The sequence below is a fragment of the Gouania willdenowi genome, chromosome 6 (genome assembly GCF_900634775.1).
Source record: "Gouania willdenowi chromosome 6, fGouWil2.1, whole genome shotgun sequence".
In the NCBI taxonomy this organism is placed as follows: domain Eukaryota; kingdom Metazoa; phylum Chordata; class Actinopteri; order Blenniiformes; family Gobiesocidae; genus Gouania; species Gouania willdenowi.
In genome coordinates, this window is record NC_041049.1 from 20510816 (window position 1) to 20531669 (window position 20854).

The window sequence follows — 20854 nt, forward strand, 5'->3', positions numbered from 1 at the left end:
GAACAAACATTGCATAGGATAGGGGAGCCATAATGAAGTGAGAGGTGACGTGATGATGTGAGAGCTTTGGACTGCTTCACCTCTATTGTTCTGAGGTGCTGTTGGGCACTCGGGGACCACTGGAGGTTCAGGCAATGGAGGAGAAGGTGAACAGTTGTGATTCCTTCTTTTTGAGTTCCTTGTTTCAAATCTGTCATAGTTGCTCCCAAGAGTGCAGAAGCAGTTCTAAAAGAGGGTGTTCTAAGGGTAGGGCAACCATGGACTTCCAATTTAGTTTTAATTAGATTAATTTACTAAAGACATGATAAAGCTGTTATTAAGTCTGTGATACTCAACATGTGGCACTTAATGTCTCATTTTTAATTATTATTCCCCCAGAAAACCTTAAATGGGAAAGCTTTTTACCCCCCTTTTTTCCTTTTTCTTTGGCCATTTTGCAACTTCCTTTTTACCATTTTTGCCCCTTTTCCCAAAAATTGGACACTTTTGTTTTTTTAGATTTTAGCTTCCTTTTGTCAATAAATAGCTTTTTTTTTACTAATTTTTGTCAATTTTTGCAAGTTCTTTTTGACACATTTATCCAATTTTTGTCGATTCCTTAAACATTTTTTTGCAACTTTTCATCCAAGTGAGCCACCCTTTGCCCAATAAATAATGCTTGTTTTCTTTTTTCCTACATTTTCCTTCATTTTGTTCCACATTTTTGCTCATTTGAGCGACATCTCTCCTACTTTTTCTGTCAATCTTTTGGTCATTTTTAGTCACTTTTCACCCTTTTCTTGCATCGTTTTTGCCACTTTTTGAACCATTTTTTGTCACATTATTTAAACTTTTTTCATCGCTGTTAACTCTTTGTTTAGCTTCTCGGAACGGCGGCTTTGTCAAGTGGCTGGCTGTGATTGGCTTGATCACCATTCAATCAATCTAACTGGACCAATATGTTATTTTTTTTTTTTTTTTATCAATGAATCCCTCTGTAAAAAGTGAGGGGATATAATTTTTGTTTTTATGAAAGCGCGAGTGTCGGATCTCCACACAGGTGGTTGCTACTTTTTTGTTTGTGGAAAAATTCAGTTGTGGATTGAAATGTTTTGGAGAAACAACTTCAAATATCATCATGAAGCACAGTATAAATGTCCACTATTACCCAGATGACACAGCTCTCTATCTATGACATCAGAAGAATTACATCAGTTACTGAAACTCTATATCTTGAAGACATAAAATCTTGGATGAGTTGTTACTTTCCCAACTATGGAAAAGACAGACGTGATTTTATTTGGCCCAAAACATCCATCCATCCATTTTAAGACCCGCTTGTTCCTGTTTTCAGGGTCGGGGGGGGGGTCTTCCAGTGCCTATTTCGGCTCACAATGGGCGTTAAGATGGGGGAAGACCCTGGACGCCAGTGGCCCAAAACATCTCAGAGACAAATAATAAGGAACTATGTATGGCATTACTCTATTACCCAACACCACAGTGAAACACTTACTGTAGATGTTATTTATGATGCAGCTATATTCGGCCTGAAATAACATCAATTTGTTGATTCCTGTGTAGTCTTTACATTGGCTCCTACCTGATTTCTTAGATTTCCCCCCTTTTTTAAGTTTTTGTCATGCTTTTTTTGCATTTTCCTTTTGTACAGTTTTATCTATTACTACGGACAACATTAGGTGTTGGAGCTACTTCTAACGCGTGTGAAGCCATTAATTGTGAGCTCTTGTTGTACATCGGAGCAGCCACAGCTGCAATATTGTTAGAAAAATTCTGAATAGATGAATTTGCAGTGAGGATACATACTGTACACAGCAAAGGTACAGTTACACTGACTTGAGTGATTATGAGGCACACATTTATAAGGTACGAGAAACCAACCGCGCCCAGTAACAGTCCGGGAATTTTTTTGCAAAACCAGTTCCTGATGTCCAGTCACTGCCAAGCCTTAGATTTTTTGTTCTTCTGAAGCCGGTTCTACAAACTCAGTACAATTACTTCACAGAGTTTAACTGAGGATTTTTCCATCAGCTATTTACATATTAGACTCAGAACCAGAATCAGAAAATTATATTAATCCCATATGGTTAATTCAGTTTGACAAAAAAAATTCTTCTTACATTGTTTTTTTTTTTTACTCCTGGCTGCTCTAAAACTACAATAATCTACTTTTAATAAAGAAAATTACCCAACTAAACCACTAGTATGATATCAAGCTTGCAATTGAAATTCACTGTATGTTTACATTAAGCAACTCTCAAGGACAGCGTTCTTCCACATTCATAATATCTCTAAAATCAGGAACATCTCGGCTCAGAGTCACCACCGTTTCTATCGCTGTCTGAAAAAAACTGTATAAACAGAGCTTGGATTAAAAACAATGCGTTTTCTCTTTGATGAAACAGCTGTTAAAGTAATACACCATGAGAATATATTTTTTTAAATTTGAAATAAAAAAAATTATTAGAATGTGTATATGTATGTCTGTGATACAAACCTTTAAAGTGTCAATGATCATTTTTACAAATTGTCAAGACAGCAGACGGAAATTATAGAACAGTCTAAATCAAAAACAAATGCCCATACATGGAAAAAAAATTAATTGCAAACAAAATAAGCAAATTCACACATTTTTTAAACAGACTAGATCCAAAATGCTGCAGCTAGAGTACGAACAGGCCTAAACAGGATAGTGCACATTTCTCCTACTAGAACCCTATGAAGATCCTTCACTTATGGAACCAACTCCCAGTTCCAGTCCAGGTAATCCTGAGCCTTTTTGTAGTTATGCTGCTGTAGGTTAAACTGAACCTTTTCTGGCACATGAGCAGCTCTTTATCTTTACTCCAAAGTTTTTTAAATGTTTATTCTATAACCATGTTTCACTTTCCTTTGTTTTGACCGGCTTGTAATAGGCCCTAGGTACCCAAAGTTGGGTACGGGTACCCCCAGGGGTACACAAATTGTCATAGGGTGTACGTTAATAGAAATTAAAAAAAAAAAAAAAAACATCGATTAATGTACCTAAGTTTGTACTTTACTCAACGTATAAATCATACATAAAGTATGTGAGGTGCCAACAATATCTAACCAATAAGTGTGACACATCATTTCCTGCAGGATTTGCTCTTTCATATTTCATCAATTTTGTGACCAATTTTTATTTAATTTGTTGAAAATGTGTTAAATAATTGCAGGAAAATTGACTTTTTTGAACAATTTTTAATTTTAAATGACTACAGTCATGGGGAAAAAAGCATGGGGAAATTGCGATTCTCCAAATATTGTGGAACATACATTGAATTTGTGTATATAGAAATCTGAGATATCCTACCTGATTTATCTACAACTGAGTTATTTGGTAATCTGGACAATAATTAATGTTTTTCTCCTGCAAACCGAATTTGATGGTCTAAAGGGCCAGATTTGTGCTGTAGGGCTATGTTGTATATGACATTACATGATTCTGTTTTTAAGTGAGCAGGAGTAGGGGGTACATGGCTTCAGGTTAAATGTCTGAAGGTGTACAGAACTGTGAAAAGCTTGGAAACCACTGTAATAGGCTATTTTTTCTATTTTGTTCTCCTAATGCCAATCAGTCACTTCTGGTTTTGGTGGAGATGTCTTCTTGTTAAAAGGCAGTTTTTCCTTTTTCATCATCACCAATGCTCTCTTTTGAAGGAAATGCTTTCTTCAATTAAATATTTATTTGATATGATAGTTGCCATTAGATGTGTTCTATGTTTTTGCTCTATGAATACGATAATTTGAAATGAACAGTAAAGAATTCAGATAACATATCCAAGTGTTTTCTATTTAATTCTTTCATTCGAAATTCTGTCAAATATTCCTTCTGACCTTTTGTATGAAGTTACCACACTGCCCTCTACTGGAAACATGTGAAAGCCATTTGTAAAATGTCCTTGTCTGCCATCTGAACTGTAAAACACCATCAGAGGGTGTCATGGATTAACAGATGATGTCGAAACTCCTGAAACTTTCAGATTTACTGAGTTTGACACATTTACTTAAATCTCATCTCAAGTACCAAGTAAAACTCACACTAGATGGAAATTTGAAGATCCAAACTTTACTTACATCAAAGACAGAGGAAGCAGATTGAATGTGCAAGTCTTGATTGCTCTGTCCCACCCAGCAACATATGGTTGAAAAGCCATTGAATTGTCATACATCTAAACAACATCAGAATGTGTTGTTTACTGTAGGTTTTTGAAAAAACATCTTTATTAAGACGTGTTATTATAGTCTAAATTTGATTGAATTATAAGTGTTATTTCTTACCTTCTCAAAATGTAATATCTCACACTAGAGAGATAAAAATAAAGATGTTTTTGAAAAAACATCTTTATTAAGACGTGTTATTATAGTCTAAATTTGATAGAAAAGTGAAAGGTGAAAAGCTGAATTATAAGTGTTATTTCTTACCTTCTCAAAATGTAACATCTAATTGTGGGAACCTTTGTAGTCAACTTGTACCAGGATCAGATTTGTATTTTTGATTATATTTGTGAGCTGTTATGTTTGAAGTTGTTACAATACATTTTCTTATTATTATTTGGCTAATTTGGTGGGAGTTAGCCGAGATAAAGGGGTTAAAGTTAAAGATCAGCTACTTACCCCATATGAGAAGTCCCATTTCCAATGACTATTTTTGGGACATACTTGGACCAAATCTACTGAATTTGGACCAAGTTGGACAGCAACCCAATTCCAACAACTATATTGGGGAAACATTTAGACGTAGTTGGATGGCCCAATAGCAACTCAGCTTCTACGACTATATTTGGACTAAAATTTAACTACAATGGACGGTTTATTAACAACCCAATTTCAACAACTATAATTGGGCTAAAACTGGACCAAGTTGGACGATCCAATGACAACTAAATTTCAACAACTATATTGGGGCTAAATTTGGACCAATTTTGACAGTAAAGGAAACCCCCAATTTCAATGACTACTTTGGACAGTCCAATAATAACCTAATGTCAACGACTTTATTGGTACTAAATTTCGACCATTTTTGACTTTCCCAAAAAAAAATACCCAATTTCAATGACTGTTTTTGGGCTAAATTTAGGCTTAAAATGAACTGACCAGATTTAGCCTAAAAACATCTACATCTAAATGATGTTGGGTGTTTGCTAGGGTTTTGACTCTTTGGTGCTGCGCTGACTGGAAACCAGTCCAGGGTGTCCCTTAACCATGGCCTAAGTATGCTATAGGCTTCAGCAAATATATGTTTATTTGAATTATATTTTATCTGAACCTTCATTTTACCAGGAGAGTCTCATTCTCTTCCTCCACTGTGTCCTGGAAGCAGTTGGCTTTGTCTGACCGAGGTCTGAACAAATCTATTTAAACAGGTAATGCCATCAATCTCTCACAATTGAAGATATAAAGAGAAGTGTCAAGTCTCCCTTCACCATTTATCACATTGACCAGTCAAACCAGTCCCTCAGTTACCATCTGACTCACAAATAATCTGTGTCTGATTCCTGTTCGTTTGCTGTTAGCATGAGCTACTATTGGTCCTCAACACACGGGGGACGTTTGAACATATGAGAGAAGGGAAATGCTAAGTTAACTCAAATAAAGCACAATGATTTCCAAAGCGCGTTTGCAGATCTCTGCTGAATATGGTGGGAAAGGTGACACTAGGAACATATTGCTTTTGGCTAACAATGCCAGGCGCACCTTGGAATTCACAGTGAGAGCTTGCTTTGGGTTTCTCCTTGGATGTGAAGACTGCTGGGATTCAAGAAAGAAATGACCCTTCAAACCTCAAGGCATGTTGTTAACGGTAACAAACAGCGAGGATCAGGAGGAGCTTAGCAAACAGCCTGGCAGTGTTGGATTATAGAAAACAAGCAATGTGATATGTATTCATTTCTACTGCTGTTTCATGGCTCCTTAACCATTATATGTTATCAAACCTCTATGACCCATTACAGCAGTGGTTCACAACCTTTTTCAGGTCGTGATCTTATTTTGAAATCACACATTTCCAGAATTAGTTTTTGATAATGTTGCAATATTTAAAAGAGTTTAAGTATACAATACAGTTGTTGGATATTTATTGCGTGTGATGTGTTAGTTCAAAAAAAGATAATTATAAAAAAATCAAATCAAATAAAAAAAACGTTTTAATCAGTGAAGTTTTGGTTCTTTTACCAGTTATTCAACATTTCAGGTGGCAGCATATGGGGTCATGACCCCAAGGTTTTAAAACATGGCATTACGTACATACAGCAGAGGTGTGCAACTACAATAACACAAGGGTCAGAATCTTCCTAGACCTAGCACATACCACTAGCCTATGAAGTAGAGATTGCAGTTAAAAAGTATCATATAAACTGTATGTAATACTTTATCATTATTATTATTATTTAAATAATTTCATTTTCAATCATCATCTATTTAGATTTGTCAGCAAATAATCTAATTATCTGTACTGGTGCAAGCCACTAGGGGGCAACATAGACGTATCAAATAATCAGCGAACATTATTGCCACAGAAACACTTGATTTACTGATAAGGTAACAAAATATAGCCTAGCTGCTTGGACTACATCACTTGTGTCAAACCCAAGGCCCGGGGGCCAAGTCCGGCCCTTTAGAGCATCCAAATCAGCCCACAGGAGAAAGTAAAAATGACAGAGAAAACACAAATGACTATGTAAATTAGCAACTAATTTAGTCAAAGATAAGTTAGGCCCTTGAAATATATAAATTCATTAAAACTCCACAATATTTGCAGGGTTCACAGTTTTCTCCTGCTCATAACACATGATGGGAGTAATTTTGAATCACAAATTATTGAAAAAAGTAAATTTTTCTCAAATTATGCGATAAAATTGGTCAAAGAAATCAAGGACATTTAAGTGAGGATCCTGCAGGGTCTGATATCTGTCACTTATTGCTTGGATATTATCGGAGCCATACATGTTATTGATACGTGTAAGGGTAAACTAGGGCTTTTTTAAGGGCTTTATTCTAAAAGCACTTAATGATTTTCTATTTACTATTTTATGATCTTCACAGACAACACTGAATCTTTTTCTTTTTTTTTTTGCTACCACAGGCTTGGACTCTTGTGTAAGCCTCATAAATCCTTCTCTCTTCGCACGCCATGTACAAATGCAAATATGGAAGCCCTTAACTTCAGCAATTTAGCTGCTTTACTCTGGACTTTTTCCCACATTCTGTAACACTCCCCAGTGTGTAGTGATGATCTTTAGTCTGTATTAAACTACAGTGAAACAACAGTAATCACAGTGATCAAATGCCATCCTTACACAAAAGCACACTCCATTGTTATCTGCCAACTATGAAATGTATACCAACATGTTTGAACAGTGTCATACAGGCGTGGTTAATAATGTGGCTGTTGCACTAAACACACTCCTAGAATAACAATAACAGTTTAAAAAAAAAAATAGAGATAAATAAACAAAAAGCAAATCAAAGCAACAGGCTGTGTTCTGCTGCCTTTAGTGCATAGATTATGTATTAATCCACAACTAAATATAGTCCTAACTTCCCTTTGTTCTAAGCATCTTTGGGCCAAATTCTGTAGATTTATGCATATGCTTTGTATTGATTTGGATATTTCTTAATAAATCAGGTATATAGTGGTAAATATACATTTATTCATTCATGAATTTCAGATTTTATACTTCCTTCCAGACAGTATAACATTATGTTCCTCATTTAATGACTCATTGATTCTTCTTTATGGAGGCAACAATATCAACTTAGAAATTAAACATTAGTTTATGATTAGGGATGGGAATCGAAAACCGGTTCTTTCCAGTAATCCGATTCCTAGGAATCGTTTGTTTGCTTGTATTTCAATTCCGCTTATCGGTTCCTTTTACGTCACAAATACGAAACGATAAACTCCTCCAGGTCCTATATATTGTGTTTATACTAGCACCAAGTGAAGCTCCTTCCACCATGTAGTTGTTTGCTCTCCACCGGAGAATCCACCTCCTCCACCCGCAGTTGTGCTGTCCTCCATGCTGTGTTTGTAGCGTCTCTGTTGCTACGCTACTCACTTCCGGGTTCTGTACTCTCGCGCAAAAGTTGCTTCTTGCATGGACTTTTCTTCCAAAAACAACAAACTTCCACAAGAACACACCTTGTCGTCAGTTTATGTCCTCATAACAAATAATCAGACACGGGAGAGTGCAGTTCTTCTTTTGGTTAATATGTTCTTTTTTACAGAAGAATTATTTGTTTTTACGTCTGAATTAGTTTTGGATCAAGTTGTTCAAGTTCAAAAAGAGCACTGTAAATATTCTCAAATGTTTTTAGCCAAAATGTGTCATAATTTGTAACAATAAAAATAATAATAATAATAATAATAATTTATCGATTTTATATAGCGCTTTTGTATATATTATTATCCAGTGAAAACAATCTATACTTGGTGGGATAAAAGAGAGCTGATATCCCTGCAGAAAATTAAAAATAAGTAGTGTCCATTTGGAATTAAAACATGACCCTAGCAACTAAGGGTGTTGAAAAAAATCAATTCAGCGATATTATGTCACGTAATTCTCGGATCGATTTGAAATGCATCCATATCGGTTTTTTTTTTTTTTTTTTTTCATTTTTTTTTTTTCATTTTTTTTTTTACCTTTATTTAACCAGGAAAGTCTTTTCCACTGCAGGAGACATTGTAACTGCACAAAGAAGTGCTCTGAAACCTAGGCATGTTGACAAACTTGTGTTTTTTAAAAAAAAATCTAAAAAGAACTTTCTGCATTTATATTTGTTGCTCTTGGCATATACCTCAGTTTAGTGAAATAATCAGGTGATTACCTAAACTCTAAAGACTCTAATCTTAGGATCAGAAGGCATTGTTGGTTTAGAAAAGAAAGAGAAAAACATCAGTTTCTGCCAAAACCTTTTCTACTGAACCAGGCTTCATTATCATCCATATGACTAAAATAAAGGTAAGAAATACATGTCCTAATGGAAACATACTACAGGGGACAAGCATGGACAAGCCTGCTGTGCGTTGATGCCAAAAGGCAGTTGGATTTTATTTTCTGGGAACACTGGGAACGAAGAAATCCAAAACAGGTCGAGTCAGACAAAGTGTGATGAGTCGCATTCAGTTCTTTTGTTGATTGTCATTAGTTGTTGTAATGCTCATACAGGAAATTACTCTGATGTGACCTAAAATACCCAATGAGAGGCGCTACGTTCGGCTAGAATATCGGTATATTGCTAAGGCTATGTACGATAGCCACTGCCAACATAAAAACAGGGTTACATTTCTAACAACAGTTAATTCACTCACCTGTAATAAACTCATAAAGCAAAACTGCAGAAGGTTTTTGTCCAGAAAACCACCATTGAACGATCTGTTACCTCGAAGATCACCAAGCAATGACATCCAAAATTCCGCACACTGCTTTCTAAGAAAGATATGAATTATTGCATTATTTTGCAATTCTTATTGCGTTTTTTTGCAATTAATATTGCATTATTTTGCAATAGTATTGCATTATTTTAAAATAGTTATTGCGTTTTATTGCAAATTATTGCAAAATAATGCAATAATTAATTTCCCCGTGATGTCCCCTAGCGGACTCCGTACATTTGAAATAACTAACTCATGTGCAGTTAAAACAACATGATTGGTTGTTTCACGGTTGTTCAATGTTTTACAGTAAAATAAGATGGGAACATTCAAGGCATATGGTCTGTCGTTAAAAAAAATAAAAATAAAAAAAAATCTGGATCAGCAGGTCAGGCTTTTAAAAAATCGGCGATCGTCCAGAAAATTGCAATCGATGCATCCCTAATCGCCAGCAATAAAATGTTATTGTGAACTCTGGCTATGGTCCCACCCATTGTAATACGTACAGTCTGCATCCATTTTACATGTCATTAGACTCACCAAGTTAAAATCCGTAACTATTTAGACACACATGTCTAAGTGCATGCAATCACTATAGGCATCATGTAAATGGAAACTTAATAACAGGTTAAAATAAAATAAATTGACATCAAGAAATAAAATAATATCTTGCATCAAATTCGTATGCATCTCAGTTTACATGAACACAATGTTGTATAAAGAAGATTTTCTTTTAGTTAATGTATTTAGCATGCATGTTTAACCTGCTCATTGGCGGTTAAATGAATCTGTTCCCACACAATTAAAATCTCCATTTTTTTTTTCCAGAATAGTGTTTTTGTTGGTTTAGTTATCTTATCAGGGATTAAAGACTTAAGGTTAGCCACAGGTGCGGGAAAGTTGATGGTCTGTAAATGTTGCAGGAGGTGAAGTAGGAAGGTGCTGAGTCATTGCACAACGTGATTTATTTTAGGTTGACAAATTGTTATATCTTGATTTTATTTGTCATTACTAATTAATAGCCTCTGTAAATATATATATATATATTTATTTCAATAGTTTTTTTTAAAAAAGATATAGGGAGCCATTGCATAAGAGTCAAAGAGCCACATGAGGCTCCAGAGCCGCAGGTTGCAGACCCCTGCTATAGGCCATACCAGCCTGTTATTGCCCGATCCCGTTAGATCTCGGAAGCTCGGGCCTGGTTCGTAGGTGGATGGGAGACCACTGAGAATTCCAGGTGCCACAGTGGGGTGGCAGTCACCCCAGTGGTATCTGTCATTGTGTCCTTGGGCAAGTGTGTGAGTGAGTGTTGGTGGTGGCCAATGGCGCACTTTGACAGCCTTGCTTCCATCAGTCTGCCCCAGGGCACCTGTGGCTACAACAGTAGCTTACCACCACTAAGTGTGGAGTGAAAGAATAATCCCTTCATTCTATATACAGATAGGTGACATGATGTACTGAAGGCTGCTGTATTTGTTGGCACTGGATGCTCAGCAGTGTGTGTGTGTGTGTGTGTGTGTGCGTGTGAGTGTTTAGTACAGGAGCTGCTCTAGTCTAAAATAGAGCTGGAGGCAGGCAGCGCCGCCCTCCGCAGCGCATAACACATACACACACACACACACACACACACATACACACACACACACGTACATACATACACACACACACATACATGGTACACACGCATCTCCCGCTTCAAGGTCACGGACAGAACCGACAGTCCTGCACGCTCAAACGCCCTCCAAGGTAAAGTTTCCGTGTGTGTCAGTGGATACAGTCTGTGCTGCTATGAATGAGACTGTCAGTGCGCGTGCCGCGTGCTTTTTAGTAGTAGACGGTGTTTTATGACGCGTTCAGGTACCTTCGGAGAACGCTGGAAATCCGACATGTATGAGGCTCGGTTGTGGCAGGACAGTGCGGTGCTTGGTTTTCTCTGTAAATAGATGAGATATTGGGGTTTAAAGCCGCTGGTTGGGCTCGGACAGGCCCTTAGTATTAAGACTGGCTTCATCCGGTCCCTGACTCCCCGTCCTTACATCAGCAGCAGCAGCAGCAGCAGCAGCATCATGACTGAGCCGCAGCTCAGATGAAACACGCTTACATCACCTCTTCAGTTCCAGTGCTTCTAATTATGGAGGGTTCAGGTTTTATTTGGCTTTTCCTAGAAGGAGGCAGTCAGTTTATTCATGTCATTTTCACCCCTAAAGTAGGTTTGGCACAAGGATATGATACACTTTTGGTAACCCATAAGAGCAGTAAAAAAAAAAAAAAAAACCTCACCTGTTACATTGTGCTCTCTATGAAAAAATACAAACAAAAAAAAAAAAAAAAACACACACACACACACACCGTTGGCTAATTTAGAAAATAATCAAGCAACCTATTGAAAATACACCAAAATATATTTTACATTATTATTATTATTATTAGTATTGTTATTATTATATTATATTATTATTATTATTATTATTATTATTATTATTATTATTATTATTATTCACTGTACATTGTAGTTATATTTAAAGGGTTGTAGAGCGTGTTTATGTTAAACAGTGACCCCTGTGGCCAAAAATCACATTGCAGACATGTTAAATATTTATTTGGATTTATACTTTATTCAGAACATTTTTCATTCAAAACAGAACAGTGAGATGTACTGCACATAAAGACAAGGACAAATAGAGGTTAATTAAAATTTTTTAAAAAACATACACAAAAAAATTATACATACATCAAGCAAAAATTATAATAACAACAACAACAACAACAAAAATAACACACACACACACACACACACATCTAAATAGAAGAGGAGGAGTCTAGGGCCTCAAAATTGGACCCCCAAATTTTTCCAACTTAAATTGCAGTCTCGCTGTAATCTTTTCAATGGTGCATATGTTAATGATTCTGTGTCTTTATTGTATTATACTGGGGGGATGTAAACCATGAATAATAATAATAATAATGAATAATAATAATAATAATAATAATAATAATAATAATAATAATAATAATAATAATAATAATCACAATAATAATAAACACATGTTAAAAAGTGCTTTCCAGAGGCAGCTATCTATCTATAAAAGCAAGGAAACTCTGTCTGTCTGTGTATGTGTTCCTCAAATATCTCAGCGGATCAGGATCAAACTGACCTGAGAGTTTCAACATGGCTGCTGCTTGGTTCAAGGGTGTGCGACGTCGAATTTGTTTGTACTGCTATGATACCGTTAATAAATTATTTTATAAATGCTTTAAAAATTCCGCGTGCATCTAAACTGACTGTTGTGGATTAATGACACTAAACGAGTCTGTTCCGGTCTGAGGAAATATGGATCTGCAAGGACAACAAACAAATTGGAATAGATGGGGTTCAACTCCCTACAGTGTCCTTGCTAAAAGCCAAAATATATGAAAATACAATATCACTTTATACATTTCACAACAAACCTAAACATCCATGAAAAAGCTACTTAACCTCCCACTTTTCTATAACAATACATACTTCCTGTGGGCACAGCACTTGTAAATTAGAAAATAAAAGATATATATATCAATGTAGGCGATATATCTTGAATCTCAGTATATTGCCCAGCTCTAATGTCTGCTGTAGTTGAAAAGACACGCTTGCTTGAGAGACGTATGGGTTCATTGGAGTTTAAATTGACTGTAAAAGTTTTACTGTGTATTTCAATGATTGCTTCTGTTTTTGTTTTTTTAAATCTTAAAACCTACAAAATTGCTTGAACAAACCAAAATGTTGTGATTTTTCATATTTCCTCAATAGAGCATTCAGCTGTAACACGAGATTAGTGTATTTGAGTTGGGAAAGATGTTTGTGTTACGTAGAGAACCAAAGGTCTTTAAAGTTATTTACGATGGTGTTTAGTGTAAAGACGATGTGGTAAGGATCATAAAAACATTAGCGCAGGCACTTCTCGCACAACACACAGGAGCTCAAGTATCATGCCTGTTTATTTAGGCTTCACAGCTGATGACATGCTAACCTGAGTAGCTAGTGGGTTTAAAGGGAGTTGGTGTAGCCCTTGGAGAGATAAGAGTAGATATGCTGCTAACAGCGCAATGTGCTAGCATGCTAACGTATACAGACATTAGACAGAGAGTCAGTCTTTGGTCTTTTAGATATTTGAAGGTTAGTAGTTGGCTTATTTTTTTTTACAGGCAACTAGCTGACAGCAGCAAGATGTATCCCTACCTTTAGATGTGATATTGTGTGTGTGTGTGTGTGTGTGGTATCAGTTTGGACAAATGAAGACACTAGCTGTGTTTCTATTATCTTTGGAAATGCGCAAAATGTAAGCAGCGCAATAAAAACTGGTAATGGAAACTTTAAATGTGTCGCAAAAGCGCTATGGAAAAACTCTTTCCGCGAATACACGTGACAGAACACATGACCACTTCTCTCCGAGAAAACATGGCGCGGGGCGTGTAAACAGAAGAGGAGACCGAGACATTTCTTAGCATTATACTGTGATGGAAACCCAGCAACTGACAAAGATAAATCCAGCGGTTTTGGTGTTCAGTTATATTTGTCCAGTGATATTTGCTTTTCTCGTTTGGCATCCATCATGGTGATGGTGGAAGCAAATACATTGTGATGCATCTATAAAGTTAGAGTAACGAAATTCAAGCATTGAGTTTAAATGTGAAATTGAAAACAGATGGCCGCCCAGTCTTTGGTAAAGACATTTAATTAGGTCAATATAATGCATTTATTTATTTATATATTTTTTTCATTTCCTACATGATACCGATATTGCAGCTTCACGTATCGGCCGATACTGATATTGATCTGATATCAGCATGAATCATACATTTAAAAAAATAAAATAAAAAATGTAGTAAATGCCTGTGTAAAACAATATTAATACCAAATATTCAACTGGTATCTATTTTATAATAAAAAAAAGTATTATTTTTCTTGTTTTTAAATGACTCTTTGTCAGCCCTGCACTAATTATCCTTTCCCATTAAGATATTTTTGACCATCATTTACTTTGTCTCTGTTTGAAGTGTTGCTGTCTGATTTGGTGTTTACTCTGGAGGTAGACTAAACAGGCTTTGGTCGATACTACATACAGGTTTGTTTATATTTCTTCTTGTGACAAAAAAAGCTGCCACACCAAAAATTGTGGGCAGAATGATTATGAAGATCTTTTTTCTTGGCCGACTGAGATGCAGATATTGTTACTCAAGTGACAAAAGTTGTTTTGGAAGCTTTTTTTGATATTCATTACCATTAGAGTTCGACCGATGTATCGGGCCGATATATGGACTTTTTTCAACAAAAAAACCCCCAAAAATATTTAAATGTATTTTTTTTTTTTTTTACTATCACCAGCCCTCCCTAAGGAAGGATAAGAAACACTTTATTATAGGGAGGATATAAAAAGAGAGGGCAGTGTTACACCTAAGTGAGGGGAAGGGAACAGGGAGGAGAGACTCAAGGGAGGAAATGGAAAGAGTGAGGAAGAGTTGATTATTTTAAAGTGAGCGAGATGTGAAGTTGTAGTTGTGCATACGGTGACAAGTGTGAAGCTTAGGTGTAATGGTGGTGGCTGTGAACAGAGGGAAGGAGTGAGTGGTTAAACCTAAAACAGGTATTTAGTTTAAACCCACTACTTGCACACTGTATATTATTGTCATGCTTTATTGCTACATACCCGTCCTGTACTTTTTGTTTTATTTGGTTGTGTGTATTTAAAATTCAATAAATGTTAAGAGATCTATTGGTGTATTTAATTTAATTTCTAATATATAAATTTATGTCATATGAGTGTTTCAATTGTCTTTCATATTCAATGTGCTTTAAAAAAAAAAAAAAGGATATCGGCCTCAAATATCGGCTTCCAAATTCGGCTTTACATATCAGTTATCGACTGAATTTTTCTTTTAAAAATTGGTATCGGCATCAGCCTTTGAAAATCCCATATCGGTCGACCTCTAATTATCATACCCATAAAACCGGCTCCCCTTGACACACTTATGTAAGCTTTTCTTGGAATGAGGGAAACCTTGTTTTAAGTGCCGTGGAGAACAGTTCTTGTTCAGTTCTGACCATTAAATATGTCTCAAAAGAATTGAAAATTGAGGAGATGAAATGACCAGCGCTTTACGGCTTGTTTCCTCCTTCATCTCTTTTGTTTTCATGTTTTATGCAAACTGCAGGATGACTAATCACTTTTGTTCTGAGGGAGATGAATGTGTCCCTGTGTAAAGTTTAAGGTTAAGTACATGTTGGTGAGACAAATTGAGGGTGAGATCAGGTTTCATTGTCGGTGCCATTGTCCATTCTTAAATATTTTAGCTGGGCGCAGAAATGACACATTGAAATTAGAGCATGATACACAATTTTTATTTTCACATATACACATGCCTATACTTCATTAATCCCCAAAGAGGATTTTTTTATGTTGAAACATATACTTCAAATATACTTCCTCAATGTGAGTAAGCTCTACAAAAGTGGTAATCATTGAATTTGGCTTCACTCTTAAAAAAAACAAAAAAAAAACACCAAAAACAAAATCAAGGACAATATAAATTACTTTACCTTTAATTAAAAGCCAAATAGGGGTAAAAAGTGCAATTAAAAGGTAAAACAATTCAATTTTATTTTAAATAAGTGACAAAATTCTAAATCATTGTAAAAAAAAAAAAAGTACTGAATCAATGCCACCTATTGCTGTATGTGTGAATAGATGGCACTGCAGCATAAAGAAAACCCTTTAAGTGTAAAAACATTTTTCTCGAAGAAAATTCTATGGACCCACTGAGAATGAGTATACATCCTATTTTTGTATCATGAGTTGAGAACTAATGCCCAATAGTACCTTAAACATGCTGGGTAAGGGGTGGAAAGTCCAATCCTACTATTGTAAAACAAACCCCACTCAGTGTTGACTGTAAACCTTGACTGCTCGTTACGCCTGATTTATTTCTACTACCTGCAGTTTACGTTGTAAACACAAAGAGAATTCTTTCAGTGTGACTTTGATCACGTGACTAGAGGTGTGTAGGGGAGGATGAGCTTATAATTGGATGATGAATAAGGGAGATTGCAGCCCACATGGAAAAAAAGAAGGCTTTCCCACCTGCTATTGTGTCCACACAGGTGGAGTTACATGAAACAAAGCATTGATAGGTACAAAATCTTAGCAAATTCCATGTGCTGGCAAAAGTTTTGCCATTGTTTTTATGGGTGGAAGTATGTTGAAATTTACCATTTTTCAAACCAAAATAAATTAATTTAAAGATGATAGGCCCATAGGCGGAGTTGGACATTCTTGCCAGGGGGGTAAAAGAAAAAATGGAATTAAATATATAGACCGTCTCGAGATTTGTGCCAACAACAATTACAATGAACATCACAGATGCTATGCTACAAGCAGCAAACGTTCTAGCAGTTTGGACAGGGCACACGTTGCTTAGATAGACAATTGCTCTTGTGGCTGTGAAGGGGTACCCCTCTGCATCATCAGCAGGTGTCTCAGGATCACAAGCGTTTCACCCCTAAACCTGTACGCATCACCTGAGTGGGGCAGCAAAGACTAAACTTCACCTGCAGAGGGGTTCCAGCCGTGATCTTTTGCTAGCCACAGCCATCTTGAGCTTTACTCAGCTGCAGAGGCAATCTCTTCCAAGGCCTTCTTCATCGCTCTTGTTTCTAAACCAATCTTTGTTTTTGCTGCTTGGCGGGCATTTGCTCTCACTCATTGATTCTCTGCCCACTTGGCGATAACAGAGAGGACTTTATCATGCCTCCACCTGTAGCGCCCCTCGCCCAAAGCTTTTGGGCAGGTGGTTAGAATGTGGTTTAGGGTGCACAGGTCTTTGCTGCACTTTCTACAGGATGAGTCCTCTTCTTTACCCCAGACTTTAAGGTTCTTTGGTGTTGGCAAGAGATCTGCTACTGAGCAAAGAAGGAAAGAGAGTCTGCCATGGTCGGTACTCCAAAGTTCTTTCTAGGATAGTGAGCACTCGAGCACTGGTCCCTTTGTGTCCACTAGCCCTGGGAGGCGAGGCCCACCGCTTTCAGACACCGATCTTCTTCGGCTGTTTTTCTTACCCTCTACACCACAAGATCTCATTTGCTCTGGTTGTTGACTTTGTACCATCTTATGGTCTTGTAATGACCGAGGCATAGTCGTCCTTGGCACACAAGGCGGGGTATGATGCTGTACTGGAAGCACCACACCTTGAACTTGCCTAGCAGGTGGCTGTCGTTTATTGCCTTGAGCCAATTGTTCAGTTGCACATTAGACTCTTGTCGGTTTCTGCAGTCATTTAAAGAACTGTCATAGGTTTTTCTTAGACACCGGATCTCCTGGCTCTGTATAGTTGGAATCTCCACCCTTTGAATGGAGAAGGTATTACTTGTCAGCTTCCCCTTGACTATACACAAGCTCCTGGATATTCCAGGTTTGAACACCATTCGTGCCCAATATGCCATCTTCTCCAGAGCGCTTAAGATCCATTTTGTTCCAAGAATTGAAGGGGTTGCCACTGTAATATTGTCCATGAAGGCTCTGCAAGCTGTCGTCTGCTATGGGCCCTCTACATTTTGATCCCACGGCCTTGAGTAGGAGGTTCATCGCAGCCACAAACAGAACCACCGATATTGTGCACACTGCCATAATTCCCTTCTCAAACCTTTGTCATTTGGTGGTAATATCCGCTACTGAGAACCTCATTTTCAGGGAACCCATGTGCGTCATCACAAGCTTGACTACCTCTGTTTGTACAAAGTAGTGTTCTAGTGCTTTTTGGATAATTTACATTGTGAAGAAGAATTGTGAAAACAGAAGAAGAACCAACCTAAAGTCTCAAAGGTTTGGGACCATTTCACTGAAAAGTGTTACACCACACTTTTTCCAGTTTTTTACTGAAAATTATTGTTTATTGTGTCATTGCACTCTGAAATGAAAGCAAAGAACAAATTAGCAATTTTAGTTGGAAAAACAAATCATGGAATTCATGAACAATTCTGTTCACCTGATGCCCATGAGGGTCTGATACCAGTGTGTTCCAACACTGCTTTTATACAGACAGAGGGGGTTGTAAGTAACACCTGTAGAAATTAGGGGTGTCCCGATCTGATATTGATATTGTAAATCGGTCCGATATCAGCCAGAAAACGAATATCAGATTTTATCGGACTGCATCTAAAATCTCAGATATATGTGTTCCTATAAGTTTTTGTTGTTTTTGTCCCTGCGCTTAGTCGTTCCCACCATATACTGACAGTATAAAATAACTAAAGTGAACTTGAATTGTTGAATATTGTTCTCTGTTTGAGTAACATCACTTGATCAAGCCTTTTCTAACATTCCACACTACAAAATAATTAATAAAAGTATGTATGATTCGTGCTGATATCGTATTGGACCAATACCGGCCAATAATCAAGGCTGCATTATCGGTATCGTATCGGAAGTGAAAAAGTTGTATCGGGACATCCCTATTAGTAGCACCAGCTTTCAAGGCTGATTCAACCTTCATTGCTGCAGAACAGCTTTAAATTGTTAACCCACTTTGTGTTCCCTGAAAAAAGGCCTATTTGTATAATTCTGAAATGTACATTATTTTTCAGTTTTGGGTAACCAAACCTTTTTTTTAACCTCTGGCTGTTCAGTACTAACCTTTGTACCATTTCAAGCTATTAATTTGACTTGCACCACTTGAATTACAATTAATAACTGGAAAAAATTAGGGTGTTCTAAAACCTTTGACCGGTAGTGTATATGACACACCTGAGTTAGAACTAACATCTGTGCCATGAAGCTAGCAGTAATATTTCGGAATCAAAGCAGCAGAAAACTGTTATAGAAAATAATTTTTTGAAATGAATTTGGGAAAACTGTAAAGAAAACATTTGACCACTGGGGTGGGGGCAATGCTCCCCCTGGCCCCCACAAACTCCACGTATGCATAGGCTCTTATTTCTGTGATCTAAAGTCTTCAGCACCTGCTTGTTCAAATGAGCTTTTTGCTCTCTGTGCTGTTGCAGGTGTTTCCCTCAAAATCAGAACCCACATCACACCAGGCGCTTTAAGGTATTAGAAGACAGACTTTGTTTCAGAAAAGACATTGCAGTCAGCAGGCAGGGTCTGGCGCAGATTGCAGATGGAGTGCTAGTTTTCACTTGCATAAACAGTTTTTAAACATCTGTGTTTTTACCAGACAGGGGGCTGGTAGCAGTGCACGGTACATCTGTACATCAGTTTCCAATCAGCTGATGTTCACAGGTTTAAAATATTATTTCTTAAATGATTTTACACATACAGTAACATAATTTGTGTTTTGCTATGTAGCACAAACGTTTGATAGGTAGGTGTTAACTGTCAGTTTTACGCACAACAGCTGCATGTGGGAATGAGCTGACGTTGAGAAACAGAAACAGTGGAAAGATCATTCCTGCTTGTCCGTGCTGTTCGGTTCATTTGTGATGTTTTGTGGGGCTGGATGGAGCGATGATCCAGAGTAACCCTTACATGACCCGTGTGCACTGTGCACCTCCCACCAGGATGGCCTCGGTCACCTCTTTCACCAAAGGTTACATGAAATCCAACACCCAGGGATCAGCCTGACCCTTGGAGTTAATCCAACGTAAGATTTAGTGTTCGTAGTAATGATAAAGTTTGTTGTATTTTTGTCTGTCTGCCAAGATGTGGACACACACACACACACACGCACACACACACGCACACACACACACACACGCACACACACACACACACACACACACACACACACACACACACACACACACACACACACACACACACACACACACACACACACACACACACACACACACACACACACACACAAGGGCCTGATGAGTTTTTGCCAGCAGGATGATTTGATTACAGAAGCGCTATTTTGGTTTCTGGCCTCTGATCATCTTGTAGCTTTTGTTCACTCAGAGCTGTGTGCTGTATGAATAATACCCACCACACGCGCCAAGGACTGAGAAAGGGATTGAAAGAAGTAAACACGGGGTCACTGCATAGGCCAAGGTAACTTTATTGTTAACCACAGGTTGATTGACCTTGCAGTGAGTCAGCTTTCTCTTTTACATATTTTACACCAAACTTAACATGGCAAAAAGTGACGAGAGTTGTGCAGATTGTTGATCAGGAAACAAATCCCCATCAATAAAAACATTTTAAAATAAATTATATATATATATATATATATTAAAAAACACCTTGAAAAGACCAATAAAAATGCTCTGTTAAATTTGGTTAATATCAAACAAAAACATAAATAAATATAAAAATCTGATTATACTGAAGATTGACGAGAATTGTGAAGCTTATTGATTAGGGAACAAATCCTCATCAATAAAAATATTTTAAAATATATGATATACATATAAACTATGTATGTATGCATATATATATATATATATATATATATATATATATATAT

General features: G+C 37.0%; 1 protein-coding gene across 1 annotated transcript in view; it reads left to right on the forward strand.

The window, feature by feature from the left end:
• Nucleotides 1-10931: 10931 nt before the first annotated feature.
• zgc:165507 (monocarboxylate transporter 2) overlaps nucleotides 10932-20854 on the forward strand; it is a 40450-nt gene continuing 30527 nt past the window's right edge. Inside the window, exon 1 of the mRNA XM_028450322.1 lies at nucleotides 10932-11143. The gene's annotated coding sequence lies outside the window, so the exon portion shown is untranslated. The remainder of the gene's footprint in view (nucleotides 11144-20854) is intronic.